Source organism: Triticum aestivum, chromosome 3A (genome assembly GCF_018294505.1).
Source record: "Triticum aestivum cultivar Chinese Spring chromosome 3A, IWGSC CS RefSeq v2.1, whole genome shotgun sequence".
Taxonomy (NCBI): Eukaryota; Viridiplantae; Streptophyta; class Magnoliopsida; order Poales; family Poaceae; genus Triticum; species Triticum aestivum.
Window position 1 is genome coordinate 730,095,537 of NC_057800.1, and position 13,256 is coordinate 730,108,792.

The window sequence follows — 13,256 nt, forward strand, 5'->3', positions numbered from 1 at the left end:
ACAACACTGTTTGTGATGAGTTGTACTTGTTTTCCAGGGGACCATCTTTGACTCTATTGACTTACAAAGGATACGAGATAAATGGGAATACATTTTACACGATCGCCCAAGATCAAAAGAGCACCAACCAAAACAGCGGTGTCCTCTTTGATGCAGCAACCGGGAGCGGAAAGGATACATATTATGGTTACATAGTGGACATATGAGAACTTGACTACGGACCTGATTTTAAGGTCCCTTTGTTTAAGTGCAAATGGGTCAATCTGTTAAGCGGCGGGGTACAGGTAGACCCACAGTACGGAATGACAACAGTGGATCTGAAAAATCTTGGGTACACTGACGAACAGTTCGTCCTAGCCAATGATGTTGCACAGGTTATCTATGTGAAGGACATGTCTACCAAACCGAGAAAAGGAAAAGATAAGGAAGCGAATACATCATACGATGAGCCAAAGCGCCACATAGTTCTTTCAGGAAAAAGGGACATCCTGGGAGTGGACGGCAAGACAGACATGTCTGAAGATTATGAAAAGTTTCATGAAATTCCTCCCTTCAATGTCAAGGCTGACCCAAGCATCCTGATAAACAATGAAGATTATCCATGGTTACGGCGCAATAAGCAAATGACACAAGCGAAGAAAAAATGAAGACTTTCTCCCGCAACTTTGCAACACACGAACATGCTACCATTGTCCGTTTTGTACATGCACATGCTATGTGGGTCAAATTATGATACCATCCCAACTTTCAACTTTTTCAGAGTTCATTTGAAATGCTTTCATGTCCTATGGTTCGGCCCTCGTAATACCATGACCATTAGTCCCTGGCCCATGCCAACTTTTAACTTTCAACTTTCAACTTTCTAAAACTAATGGCACTAACAGAAACTTTCAACTTTCATCTACTCTCATTTTTTCAGTAAGTTAATCACAAACTTGTGATTCAAACAATTTTCAAAGAATTCAAATTTGAACTATTCAGACTTGAAAACTAATGGCACTAACAGAAAGTTTATACTTTTTCTAAAACTAATGGCACTAACAGAAAGTTTATAATTTTGTTGACCTAAAATCAAAAAGAATTAAAAAATAAAGCAAAAACAAAAGGAAATAAATAATGCAGAAAACAAAACAAAAAAACTGGAAAAAAATAAAAATAGCAACAATAAGTATTTTGTTGTAAGTAGAAACAAAATAAAATAAATAAAGAAACAAAGAAAACAAAAAACAAAAAAAGTGTTTTCAGATTTGAAAAAATGGCACTAACAGATAGTTTATAATTTTTCTAAAACTAAAAGCAAAAATAATTAAAAAATAACGCAAAAACTAAAGAAAATAAATAATGCAGAAAACAAAACAAAAAATTGGAAAAAAAATAAAAATAGAAACAACAAGTATTTTGTTGTAAGTAGAAACAAAATAAAATAAATAAAGCAACAAAGAAAACAAAAAACAAAAAAGTGTTTTCAAATTTGAAAACTAATGGCAATAACAGAAAGTTTATAATTTTTTCTAAAACTAAAAGAAAAAAGAATTAAAAAATAAAGCAAAAAACAAAAGAAAATAAATAATGCAAAAAACAAAACAAAAAACTGGAAAAAAAATATTTTTATACTAAAGTTAATCACAAACTTGTGATTCACACAAATTTCAAAGAATTCAAATTTTAACTATTCAAATTTGAAAAGTAATGGCACTAACAGAAAGTTTATAATTTTTCTGACCTAAAAGCAAAAGGAATTAAAACATAAAGCAAAAAACAAAAGGAAATAAATAATGCAAAAAACAAAACAAAAAACTGGAAATAAAAATAAAAAAGTTGCCACCTATTGGGCCACCACGGCCTGAATACGACTAGAAACCCAACATGGGCCAGGATTCAGGCCCGCAGAAGGCCCAATAGCCCCACAAGCAAAGCAGCGTCAGATTAGGCCCATAGGCCTGCAGTTCAAAGGAGTTCGAGAGGGAGGAGGCAGCAGAGCTTATAAACAGGTGTTGGGCGCTGTCAACTAGCGAGGTGGGACTAAACTTTTGGGCGCGGGGCAGCACAAAGCCATTGGTCCCGGCTGGTGACACCAACCGGGACTAAAGGGTGCATTGGTCGCGGTTCGTGGCACCACCCGTGATCAATGCCCCCCTTTAGTCCCGGTTGGTGCCACCAACCGGGACCAAAGGCCGCCGCTTCCCGCTCTTTGGGCTGCTGAAAAGAGGCCTTTGGTCCCGGTTCGTGGCACCAACCGGGACTAAAGGGGTGCATTAGTCCCGGTTGGTGCCACCAACCGGGAACAAAGGCCTGGCTATATATACAACACTTGTCAAAATTTTCATTCAGTTCCTCAACTGCCCGCCGCTGACGCCACCCTCTGCCCCGACGCCCTGCTCCTCGACGTCGTCGCCCCGTCGCCGCCCGCGCCCCGCGTCGCCCCGACGTCGTCGCCGCCGCCCTCGACGCCATCTACCTCGACGCCCTGCTCCTCGTCGCCGTCGCCCGCGCCCGTCGTCGTCGCCCCGTCGCCGCCCGCGCCCCGCATCGCCCCGACGCCGTCGCTGCCCCAGGCCACCCCGACGCCGTCGCCGCCGCCCTCGACGCCATCTGCCCCGACGCCGGCGCCGCTCCCCTCTGTGAGCATCTGCCGCCATGCCCCTCTGCCCTGCCGGTGCCACCATTTTTTTTCATATGTTGCAATATGTTTTTTTTATTTTTATTAGTTTATTTTTTTTGTTCATATGTGATGTATATGTGTATGTGGCTATAATGTATATGTGTATGTGATTTATGTGGCTAGAATTTGCTAAATATATATGATTTTTTAGGTTATTTTCATTTGTAGAAAATTTTATGTATCTAGGAATATTTTTGTTCATAGATGATAGATGATCAAATGATGATTTTTTTTGTTCATAGATGATAGATGATCAAATGATGTTTTTTTTGTTCATAGATGATCATATGATTTTTTTAGGTTATTTTCATTTGTAGAAATTTTTGTTCCATATATGGATATTTAGGGGGTCAAGGGTCGAGAACTAGTTTAGGGGGTCGAGGGTCGAGAACTAGTTTAGGGGGTCGAGGGTCAAGAACGTCGAACATTCATGAGAGAGGCGGGGAAGAAGGGGAAGAAGAGGGAGAAGAAGAGGAAGAAGAATAAAAAGAGGAGAAGAAAGAATAAAGGAGAAGAAGTTCTTCTCCTCTATTCTTTCTTCTCTTCTTTTTTCTTCTTCTTCTTCCTCTTCTTTTTTATCGGGAACGAGGGGCGTCGAGGGGTCGAGGGGGGGGGGACGGCGAACATTCATGAGAGAGGCGGGGAAGAGGGAGAAGAAGAGGAGAGGAAGAAGAGGAAAAAAAGAAGAGGAAGAAGAAGAATAAAAAGAGGAGAAGAAAGAATAGATGAGAAGAACTTCTTCTCCTCTATTCTTTCTTCTCCTCTTTTTATTCTTATTCTTCCTCTTCTTTTTTTATCGGGAACGAGGGCATGTCGAGAGTGTCGTCGAGCGGTCGAGGGTCGGGAAACTAGGGCTTACCCGAAGAAGGAGAAGAAGAGAAGAGGAAGAAGAGGAGAAAAAAAAGAAAAGGAAAAAAAGAGGAAGAAGAAGAAAAAAGAAGAAGAAGAAGGAATAGATGAGAAGACTTTGTCAGTTCTTCTTCTCCTCTAGCTATTCCTTTCTTCTTCTCCTCTTTTTTCTTCTTCTTCTTCTTCTTCTTATTTTTATCGGGGGTTCGAGGGTTCGAGGGGTCGAGGATCGCTGAGGTGTCGAGAGAGGTTTCCTAGTGTCAAAGTATTGAAGAAATCCATGCCTTCATCATTAGCCGGAAGTAACCAGGGCATGTTGGTACGAAGTTCTACAAAGTTGTTCTGGAATGGGGTCCTGGATAGAATAATCCGCCTTTTGGTACGAATTCAGCAAAGGCCTTCCAAATAGCGATATTCGGAAGGCTCTTGCTGAACTTTGTACCAAAAAGCGAATTATCCTATCTGGGACTCCGTTCCAGAACAACTTTGAAGAGCTTCGTACCATCATGCACATGTTACTTTCGCCTAATGATGAAGACATGGTTTTTTTGAATCCTTTGACACTAGGCAACCTCCCAACCCCTCGGCGATCCTCTCGAACATGAGAGGAAGAAGAGGGTTGTCTAGGGGTCGAGGGTTCCAGGGTCGTCGAGGGTTCGAGGGGTCGAGGATCACCGAGGGGTCGAGAGAGGTTTCCTAGTGTCAAAGTATTGAAGAAATCCATGCCTTCATCATTAGCCGGAAGTAACCAGGGCATGTTGGTACGAAGTTCTGCAAAGTTGTTCTGGAATGGAGTCCCGGATAGAATAATCCGCCTTTTGGTACGAATTCAGCAAAGGCCTTCCAAATAGCGATATTCGGAAGGCTCTTGCTGAACTTTGTACCAAAAAGCGAATTATCCTATCTGGGACTCCGTTCCAGAACAACTTTGAAGAGCTTCGTACCATCATGCACATGTTACTTTCGCCTAATGATGAAGACATGGTTTTGTTGAATCCTTTGACACTAGGCAACCTCCCGACCCCTCGGCGATCCTCTCGAACATGAGAGGAAGAAGAGGGTCGTCTAGGGGTCGAGGGTTCCAGGGTCGTCGAGGGTTCGAGGGGTCGAGGATCGCCGAGGGTCGAGAGAGGTTTCCTAGTGTCAAAGTATTGAAGAAATCCATGCCTTCATCATTAGCCGGAAGTAACCAGGGCATGTTGGTACGAAGTTCTGCAAAGTTGTTCTGGAATGGAGTCCCGGATAGAATAATCCGCCTTTTGGTACGAATTTCAGCAAAGGCCTTCCAAATAGCGATATTCGGAAGGCTCTTGCTGAACTTTGTACCAAAAAGCGAATTATCCTATCTGGGACTCCGTTCCAGAACAACTTTGAAGAGCTTCGTACCATCATGCACATGTTACTTTCGCCTAATGATGAAGACATGGTTTTGTTGAATCCTTTGACACTAGGCAACCTCCCGACCCCTCGGCGATCCTCTCGAACATGAGAGGAAGAAGAGGGTCGTCTAGGGGTCGAGGGTTCCAGGGTCGTCGAGGGTTCGAGGGGTCAAGGATCGCCGAGGGGTCGAGAGAGGTTTCCTAGTGTCAAAGTATTGAAGAAATCCATGCCTTCATCATTAGCCGGAAGTAACCAGGGCATGTTGGTACGAAGTTCTGCAAAGTTGTTCTGGAATGGAGTCCCGGATAGGAATAATCCGCCTTTTGGTACGAATTCAGCAAAGGCCTTCCAAATAGCGATATTTGGAAGGCTCTTGCTGAACTTTGTACCAAAAAGCAAATTATCCTATCTGGGACTCCATTCCAGAACAACTTTGAAGAGCTTCGTACCATCATGCACATGTTCCTTTCGCCTAATGATGAAGACATGGTTTTGTTGAATCCTTTGACACTAGGCAACCTCCCGACCCCTCGGCGATCCTCTCGAACATGAGAGGAAGAAGAGGATAAAAAAAGAAGAGGAAGAAGAAAAAAAGAGGAGAAGAAAGAATAGAGGAGTTCTTCTCCTCTATTCTTTCTTCTCCTCTTTTTTTTCTTCTTCTTCCTGTTTTTTTATCGGGAACGAGGGTCGTCGAGGGACATAGATGTAGTGTCGTCGTTGTTGATATATACCCCCTCCCGATAGCTTACTATGATTAGGTAGCTAGTTCTACGTTTGGCACTAATATATCCATCTATCATGTTTGAATAATAATTGACATGTTGTAAATATTTGTAGAAACTATGGAGACCGCCCTAGATGAAGCAAAAGAAGCGTTGTTGAGGGACATAATCGCAGAAGGAAGTGATGCCGTCTCGTTTTTTCTCAACGAAACCGATGTTCTGGAAGGAGAGGGTGAACAAGCTGGCTATGGTGACCTAATGCCGGTGCAAGAAGAAGAACATGAAGACGGCTCCGGTGACCCAATGCCGGTGCAAGAAGGAGACCGTGATGACGGCTCCGGTGACCGAACCGAGTCCGGCCAGGTATATATATTAGTTAAGCCTGTGCTGACTAGCTGATTGATGCATTCATTGTTTTGGTATGTACACATATTAATTAAGTCTTTGTTCTTTTTTTCTAGCCCTCCGGATCGAGCACAACTTCGGTAAAGAGACGAGGCCCGAAGAAAAAGTTGAGCTCGGATGAAAAGTTTGAGATCATAGCAATCGCGCCCGACGGCCAACCGATTGAACCCCTCAGGACAAAGAGCGCATTTGTTGCTCAGTGCGGGGTTCTGGTTAGGGACAAGATCCCGATAAGCATCCAGCAATGGTTTAAGCCGGCTACAGAAGACCCTGAGGTGTCTTATGTCAATGATATGCAGAAAAATGATCTTTGGACTGAGCTGAAGTCAAATTTCACCCTACCGCCAGAGGATAATCCAGAGAACCCAGTTAAAGAGAAATTAATCAAGTATTTTGCTCTTAAGAGGATGGCAGAACTATTCGGGAGGTGGAAGAAAGAGCTAAATAAGTTTGTCAAAAATAATGAGACACCAGAATTCAAGGGCAGATATGAGAAGATCAGAGATCACTGGCCCGCATTTGTGGCCCACAAGACATCGGAAAAGAGTAAGAAGATGTCGGCGACAAACAAGCAAAATGCTGCGAAGAAGAAGCTTCACCATCGCACGGGGTCAGGTGGCTACCTCGTAGCCCGGCCTAAGTGGTCCAAGACTGAGAATGATCTGGTTGATAAAGGGATCGAACCAGAGACAATTAACTGGCCAAACCGTTGCCGGACTTGGTTCTTCGGGGCTAGCGGAACCTTGGACCCTGTGACAGGGAAGTGCATTTGGACAAACGATCAAATGGACATACCAGTCAGGAAGCTTAAGCAGTATATCGAAGCAGCGCAGGAAGGGACGTTCTTTCCAGACAGAGAGAACGACGAGCTCACAATGGCCCTCGGGAATCCTGAGCACCCTGGACAGACACGAGGCACGCCAGGCTCCATTCCGTGGAAGGTTGGGTTTCCGGACGCAGGCGGTTACAAATCCCATGAGAGGAGGAAAAAAGTGCAGCAGACCCAAATGCAGGCGCTGCAAGCAAGGGTAGACGCGATAGAGGAACGAGAAGCAAATCGCAGCAAACGTACTGCCGAAGCCTCCCCCGAAGCTACCCCGCCATCTCAGCGCAGAAGCAGCGTGGCTTCCACCGAGCTGCTTCAGACGGAGCATGCCTTGACGGCTCCTGCCAGCTATCCCGTGGATGCTATCACGGAGTCTCAAAATTGCCACCTTATGACGCAATGGATGAATTTGAAGGTCAAGGCGGCTGTTGGCTCTGTTTATCCTACTGAACCCGGCGCAACTTTTCACTGCCGGCCGATTCCAGAAGGATATGCTAGGGTGATGGTGGATGAAATAACGGAGGGATTTGAGGACCTCCAGCTTGACCACCCTACCGGTGAAGGGGAGACTCAGCTGGGGTCTGCTCTGAAGACTCCATGCCTATGGCGGAAGGAGCTCATCAACCTTCGAATTGGATGCCTCCGCCTCCTCCTCCTCCTCCTCCGGCGAATCAGGGAACTCCGCGTCCTCCACCGCCTCCTCCTCCGGTGAGTGACGATCAGGGCCCTCGGCCGGCTCCTTCTCCGGCGCGTGGCGGCACTCCGCCTCCTTCTCCGCCTGCGCCGGCGCGCCCGAGCAGCCAGCCTCCTCCTTCTCCGCCTCGTCAGCAAGGGCGGAAGAGACCCGCCGCCGCTCCGGCAGCTGCTCCGGCGCGTCGTAGTCCTTCTCCTCCGCCTCGTAAGCAAGTAAAGAAGACAACCGCTCCGTCTGCTCGGCCGGCGTCTAGCAGTACGACCAGAGGCAGGAGGACATACAGATTCGGTCCTTCTCTGAAGAGTCCACAGAAGTTACCATACGAGAGGACCCCGGAGGAGAACACGAAGATCACGCAAACCGAAGTGGATGACTGGTTTAAAGGGTTGAAAGCAAAGAGACATCCACCTCCGGAGGAGAAGGTAGATCCGGTGAAAGTGAAGCGCACTCTGGCTGCCCTGGCAAAACCACCCAAGTCTCCACCGAAAGCCAACTATGAGCGCATTATTGCAAAGACATGGGCCGAAGCGGAGCGGTCGGGAAGTACAGTCAGTGATCAAAGGCTGAAAGAACGACGAGCAGCTGGGAAACAAATTGCCCAGCTCGGCGAACAAGCGAAGCAATCGTGCCCCCCCGCTCAAGGTGCCTAGCGACATCGTCGATCCGAGGATGGTGCCCGGTTATGGCAATGTTGACGATTACCTACCCGACGATGTACATTATGATCCCATGGAGGTGCAGATACACAGATACGAGTACGGGAAGCCTCTCGTCAAAGATGAAAAATCTTTAACAACGATGATGCGAAGATTACATGATTGGTACTTGAAAATCTGCAGAGAGTCTGAGGGGAGGAGTACTTTGTATGCGAGAGTTAAACCGGAGCATGACCTCGTTGGAATTGAACTGTTGCCTATTCCATTTGAGGAGTTCTATCAGTTTTTCAATCAATTGGCCCTCGATAAAACAACGGTCACCTGCTACTATCTGTAAGTACTACTACTTCTGTCATTAAGTCTCTCTATATAGCTCATCTCTTTCATTGCATGTATTTATAATTATCCTCACTATATTATGCAGATTGAAGATCGCCGAATTGAAGAAAAGACAAATCGGTGATATTGGGTTCGTTAACACATATCTCATAGATGCAACTGAGGTTGAACATCGTCCTGAAGATACCGAGGCCAACTTGCTACGATCATTCAAAAAAATGAAAACAAAGATATAATACTCTTTCCTTACAACTTCAAGTGAGTGTTACTGTCTTGTGCATATTCGGTTTCCCTTATATATTAGTCCAGGTTATAGTAATGTAATTGATGAGTTATGCATGCGTGCGCAGGTTCCACTATATTCTCCTAGAGATTAGGCTTGAGCGGGAGTAGTAACTGTCTTGGACTCTAAATGAAAAGATCCCCAGGAGTATGCGGACATGACTGAAATCCTCAAGAAGTAAGTTAAATCGATCATTATCCACCATATCAGCAACTTTGTTCATTTCCTGATATCAAGTAATTGTTTTCTTTGTCTGGCAGGGTTTGGAGAAAATTCACTAGAAAAGTTTCGGGACTGCCGAAGGAGCTGGAATTTAGACACCCGAAAGTAAGTACTATAGTAGCATGTTCCGCGCATCTCATAGCTAGTGATTCAAGCGCTAGTTTCATCAATACCATTTAGCATTCTTGCTTATCAGTTTGATTGACCTCTATTTCTTGTAAAGTGGTTGTGGCAGGAACAAGGGAATGATTTCTGTGGATACTACGTCTGCGAGTCCATCCGCCACACGACCTGTGAGCGGGGCGGGTACTCTGACGAACAATATGAAGTACGTAAATAACAACATTCACAATTTTATTTTATTACCATCATATGTGTTGAGTTTCATTCATTCATATATATATGTATTGACCCCCTTCTTCAAATTACATGTTTCGGAAGCGGGATGAACGATCCTAGCACCAGCTCGCATGCGAGCAATTCAAGAGGAATTGGTGGCATTCTTTCTTGACCACGTGATCGCTGAAGACGGAGAATACTATGTGAACCATGAGTCCGTATGATTATATTTGTAAGAGATAAGTATTGTATATATGTAGCCGGTAGTGTCGGATAGATATACGAGAACTTGTTGTTCGACCAATCTCTCGGAGAAAGAGAGGTGGTCGATATCACTTCTCTCTGTATGCATATATGTTCATGACGATCTTCTGTTTCCTTCGTTTGCTTACTAGCTAGCTAGCGTGTCTAGTCCTCTCTATACGTATGTATAGTACGTAGCGTCGACCAAGCACGGACATAAGAGAGGACACTTCTCTCTATTAATTATAGCTACCTAACACAATATATGAAACACCTAAATTAACCCCCCAAAACCCCCAAACCCCCCCCCCTTCAAAAAAAACAAAAACCCCAGCCACAGAAATGCTGACGCGTGGATGCCTATTGGTCCCGGTTGGTGCCACCAACCGGGACCAAAGGGTCTCCTGCCTGGGCTCTGCGCACTGCCCACGTGGAGGCCCATCAGTCCCGGTTCTGGATTGAACCGGGACTAAAGGGTCGGGGCATTAGTACCGACACTTTAGTCCCGGTTCAGGAACCGGGACTAAAGGCCCTTACGAATCGGGACTATAGGCCCTTTTTCTACCAGTGATGAAAAGCGCCAGTTCGGCCTTTTTTTCCGCCTGGCGGCCGCAGGCCGAACCCGGCGCACTCGGGGGCGATAGGGGGCTCCGGCGCAAGGGAAAAGCGCGACTGGCCCACACCGTCAGGTGAAAAGTCAAGATTTTCTTCCCTGACTCGTCTCCCCCCCCCCGCGAGCCCTCGGCCGCCACTAGCTATATCCTGGCGCCGCCCGCCGCCCTTCACCGCTAGATAGCCATTCCCCGCCGGAAAAATACTAGAGGTTCGCCTCGGCAGCCCCTCCAACAGCAGCTGGGCATTTCCGGCCGGCGTTTTCGGCCGCGGAGGGGCAGTTTAGCGGCTGGTGCACGCCCATCGGGTGCAAGGTGTTCGGCGATTTTCTTGCCTCGGCGATGGACTGGGATGACGAGGAAGCGCTCGCCGCGCTGCTGGAAGAGGAAGCTGAGGCCGACGTCCAGGAAGAAGAGCATCTCATGGTGCTTGCCGCCCTCGCCCAGCTGCTGGCGAGCAATGAAAAACCGCGGCGAGGTGGCTCGGTGCCGGGGCAGGTGAAAGCAAAGAACCGACATCGTCTCGAAGGCTACTGCATGCTCTACTCCGACTACTTCGCCGATGCTCCACTTCACGGCGATAAAACATTTCGGCGCCGTTATCGGATGAGCCGAAAGCTCTTCCTCATTATTGTGAATTCCATCCGGGAGTTCGACAACTACTTCAAGTGTAAGATGGATTGCACCGGTAAACTTGGATTCACCTCGATCCAGAAGTACACGACAGTGATGAGGATGCTTGCATACGGAGCTCCCGCTGATTCACTCGACGACTATGGGCGCATGGCCGAGTCCACCGGCATAGAGTGTTTCTACAAGTTCTGTCGGGCAGTGGTGGCAGTGTTTGGACCACAATACTTGAGAACACCCAATGCGGAAGACACTGTTCGGATCCTAGCATAGAATGCAGCAAGAGGATTTCCTGGGATGCTTGGAAGCATCGACTGCATGCATTGGAAATGGAAGAATTGCCCATTTGCTTGGCAGGGGATGTACAAAGGCGCCAAAGGCGGTTGTAGTGTGGTACTTGAGGCGGTGGCCACACAGGACCTCTGGATTTGGCACTCCTTCTTTGGTATGCCAGGAACTCACAATGACATCAACGTGCTGCAGTGCTCTCCTGTCTTTGCCAAGCTTGTTGAAGGTCATTCTCCTCCGGTGAACTTCGAGATCAATGGGTGGCACTACAACAAGGAGTACTATCTAGCTGATGGCATCTATCCGAGATGGTCTGCATTTGTGAAGACTATCTCAAATGTTGTGCCAGGAGGCAAGAAGTCTTACTTTGCCAAGTGTCAAGAGGCTTGCAGGAAGGATGTCGAGCATGCTTTTGGTGTGCTCCAATTTCGATTAGCTGTTGTCTGGTACCCCGCTCAGACCTGGTCAAAAGATCAAATGTGGGAGATCATGACTTGTTGTGTCATCTTGCACAACATGATCATCGAGAGCGAGCAACAAGACCCAGTGTTTGACACTGAACCATACTACAGGTAGGGTCCTCTAGCCGAAGTTGATCACCAGCTACCGGCAACCTGGACTGCCTACCTCAGTATGCGTCAGGAGATCTGAGACCCACAGGTGCATCATGAGCTGCAGCATGATCTGGTGGAGCACCTATGGAGGCTCAAGGGTGACGCCGGGCGCGACGTGTGATGAAATATGAGTTTTTATTTGTTGAACTATATAATTTGTATTGAACTATTTGTTGTTGTACTATTTTGTTGAAGTATTTGGTTTTTCTGTGATGAAATATGTGATAAAAACTTATTTATGTTGATAATTGAACACCGAGCCACAGCGAACCACGTCGACTATGGGCCCTTTATTCGCCGAAAGAGGCTGAAAACTGGGCCAATATCGGCGCCTGGGGGCGACGACTGGGCGCAAAACCGCCCCCAGCGCCGATTGTATCGTCGGCTCGCCCCCAGGGGGAGATTTGGGGGGGGGCAACGGCTGGAGATGCTCTAAGAGCATATACAGTCATGCGCCCCAAACCGGCCTCAAACCCCCATCAAACAGGCCTCAAACGCCCGAACTGACCGGCACCCCTCATATCCAGCCCAAATATGGGGCAGATATGGGGCGCCCGGGCGTGTTCGGGATGTAGGACTGACGATGGGATCCCACGCGGGATGGCCTGGAAACTCGGTGGTCCGACAGACATCTCCTCCGTCGCCGCCGTGTGAACATCGCGTGGCGCCGCTCCGACTGCTCGCCCGAGGCCAAATCCGGCTATTTAAGCCGGCCGGCGTCCCCCAACCCTAGCCCATCCACCTCAGCCCTCTCTGCGCCGCAACCTAATCCCATCCACCTCCTCTCCCCCACTCTCCCCATGCTCTCCAGCATCACGATGGTCCGGCAGAAAATCACGACGTACGCTATGCTCATGCCAGAGCGGCGGTACCAGATCGCGGAGGAGATCCGGGCGAGGCGTGCCGCGCGCATCGCTGTCGGGCTGCCTTCGGACTCGTCAAAGGAGGAGGAGGAGGAGCCGGAGAAGGAGGAAGAGTAGCTGCCGGAGCCGTTGGAGTTGGCGGGTCCGAAGGAGGATGAGGTGGAGCAGCCTGCTCCGGGCTTCAACATGGAGGGCGCGAATGCGGAGTTCGCCGTCGCCCAAGCCGCGGAGATGACGAAGCAGTGGGCCATCCTGGAGTCCATCCAGGATGAGGCCTATGTGCAGGCCAACCGGCAGTTCCTCCGGCAGGAGCGGGCGACGACTAACGCACTCGTTGCCGAACTTGACGTGGAGATAGAGGACGCGGCTAGAGCGGAGCAGCTGGAGGAGCCGGAGCTGCAGCTGCCGCTCATATACCCGGAGCCGAGCACGGAGATAGTCGACATCTCGAACGAGGAGTAGCCTAGGTGATCTACATAGTACGTAGATTTTTATCTTTGCATGTTTTTGTATGGATTTAAGAATTTTAGTATGAGGTGTCCGGATGTAGATGTGCAAATTTGAGGATTGATCAGTCACTGCCCACAGACGCGCCTGCATGTGTTTGAGGAGTCATATTTGAAATATGCG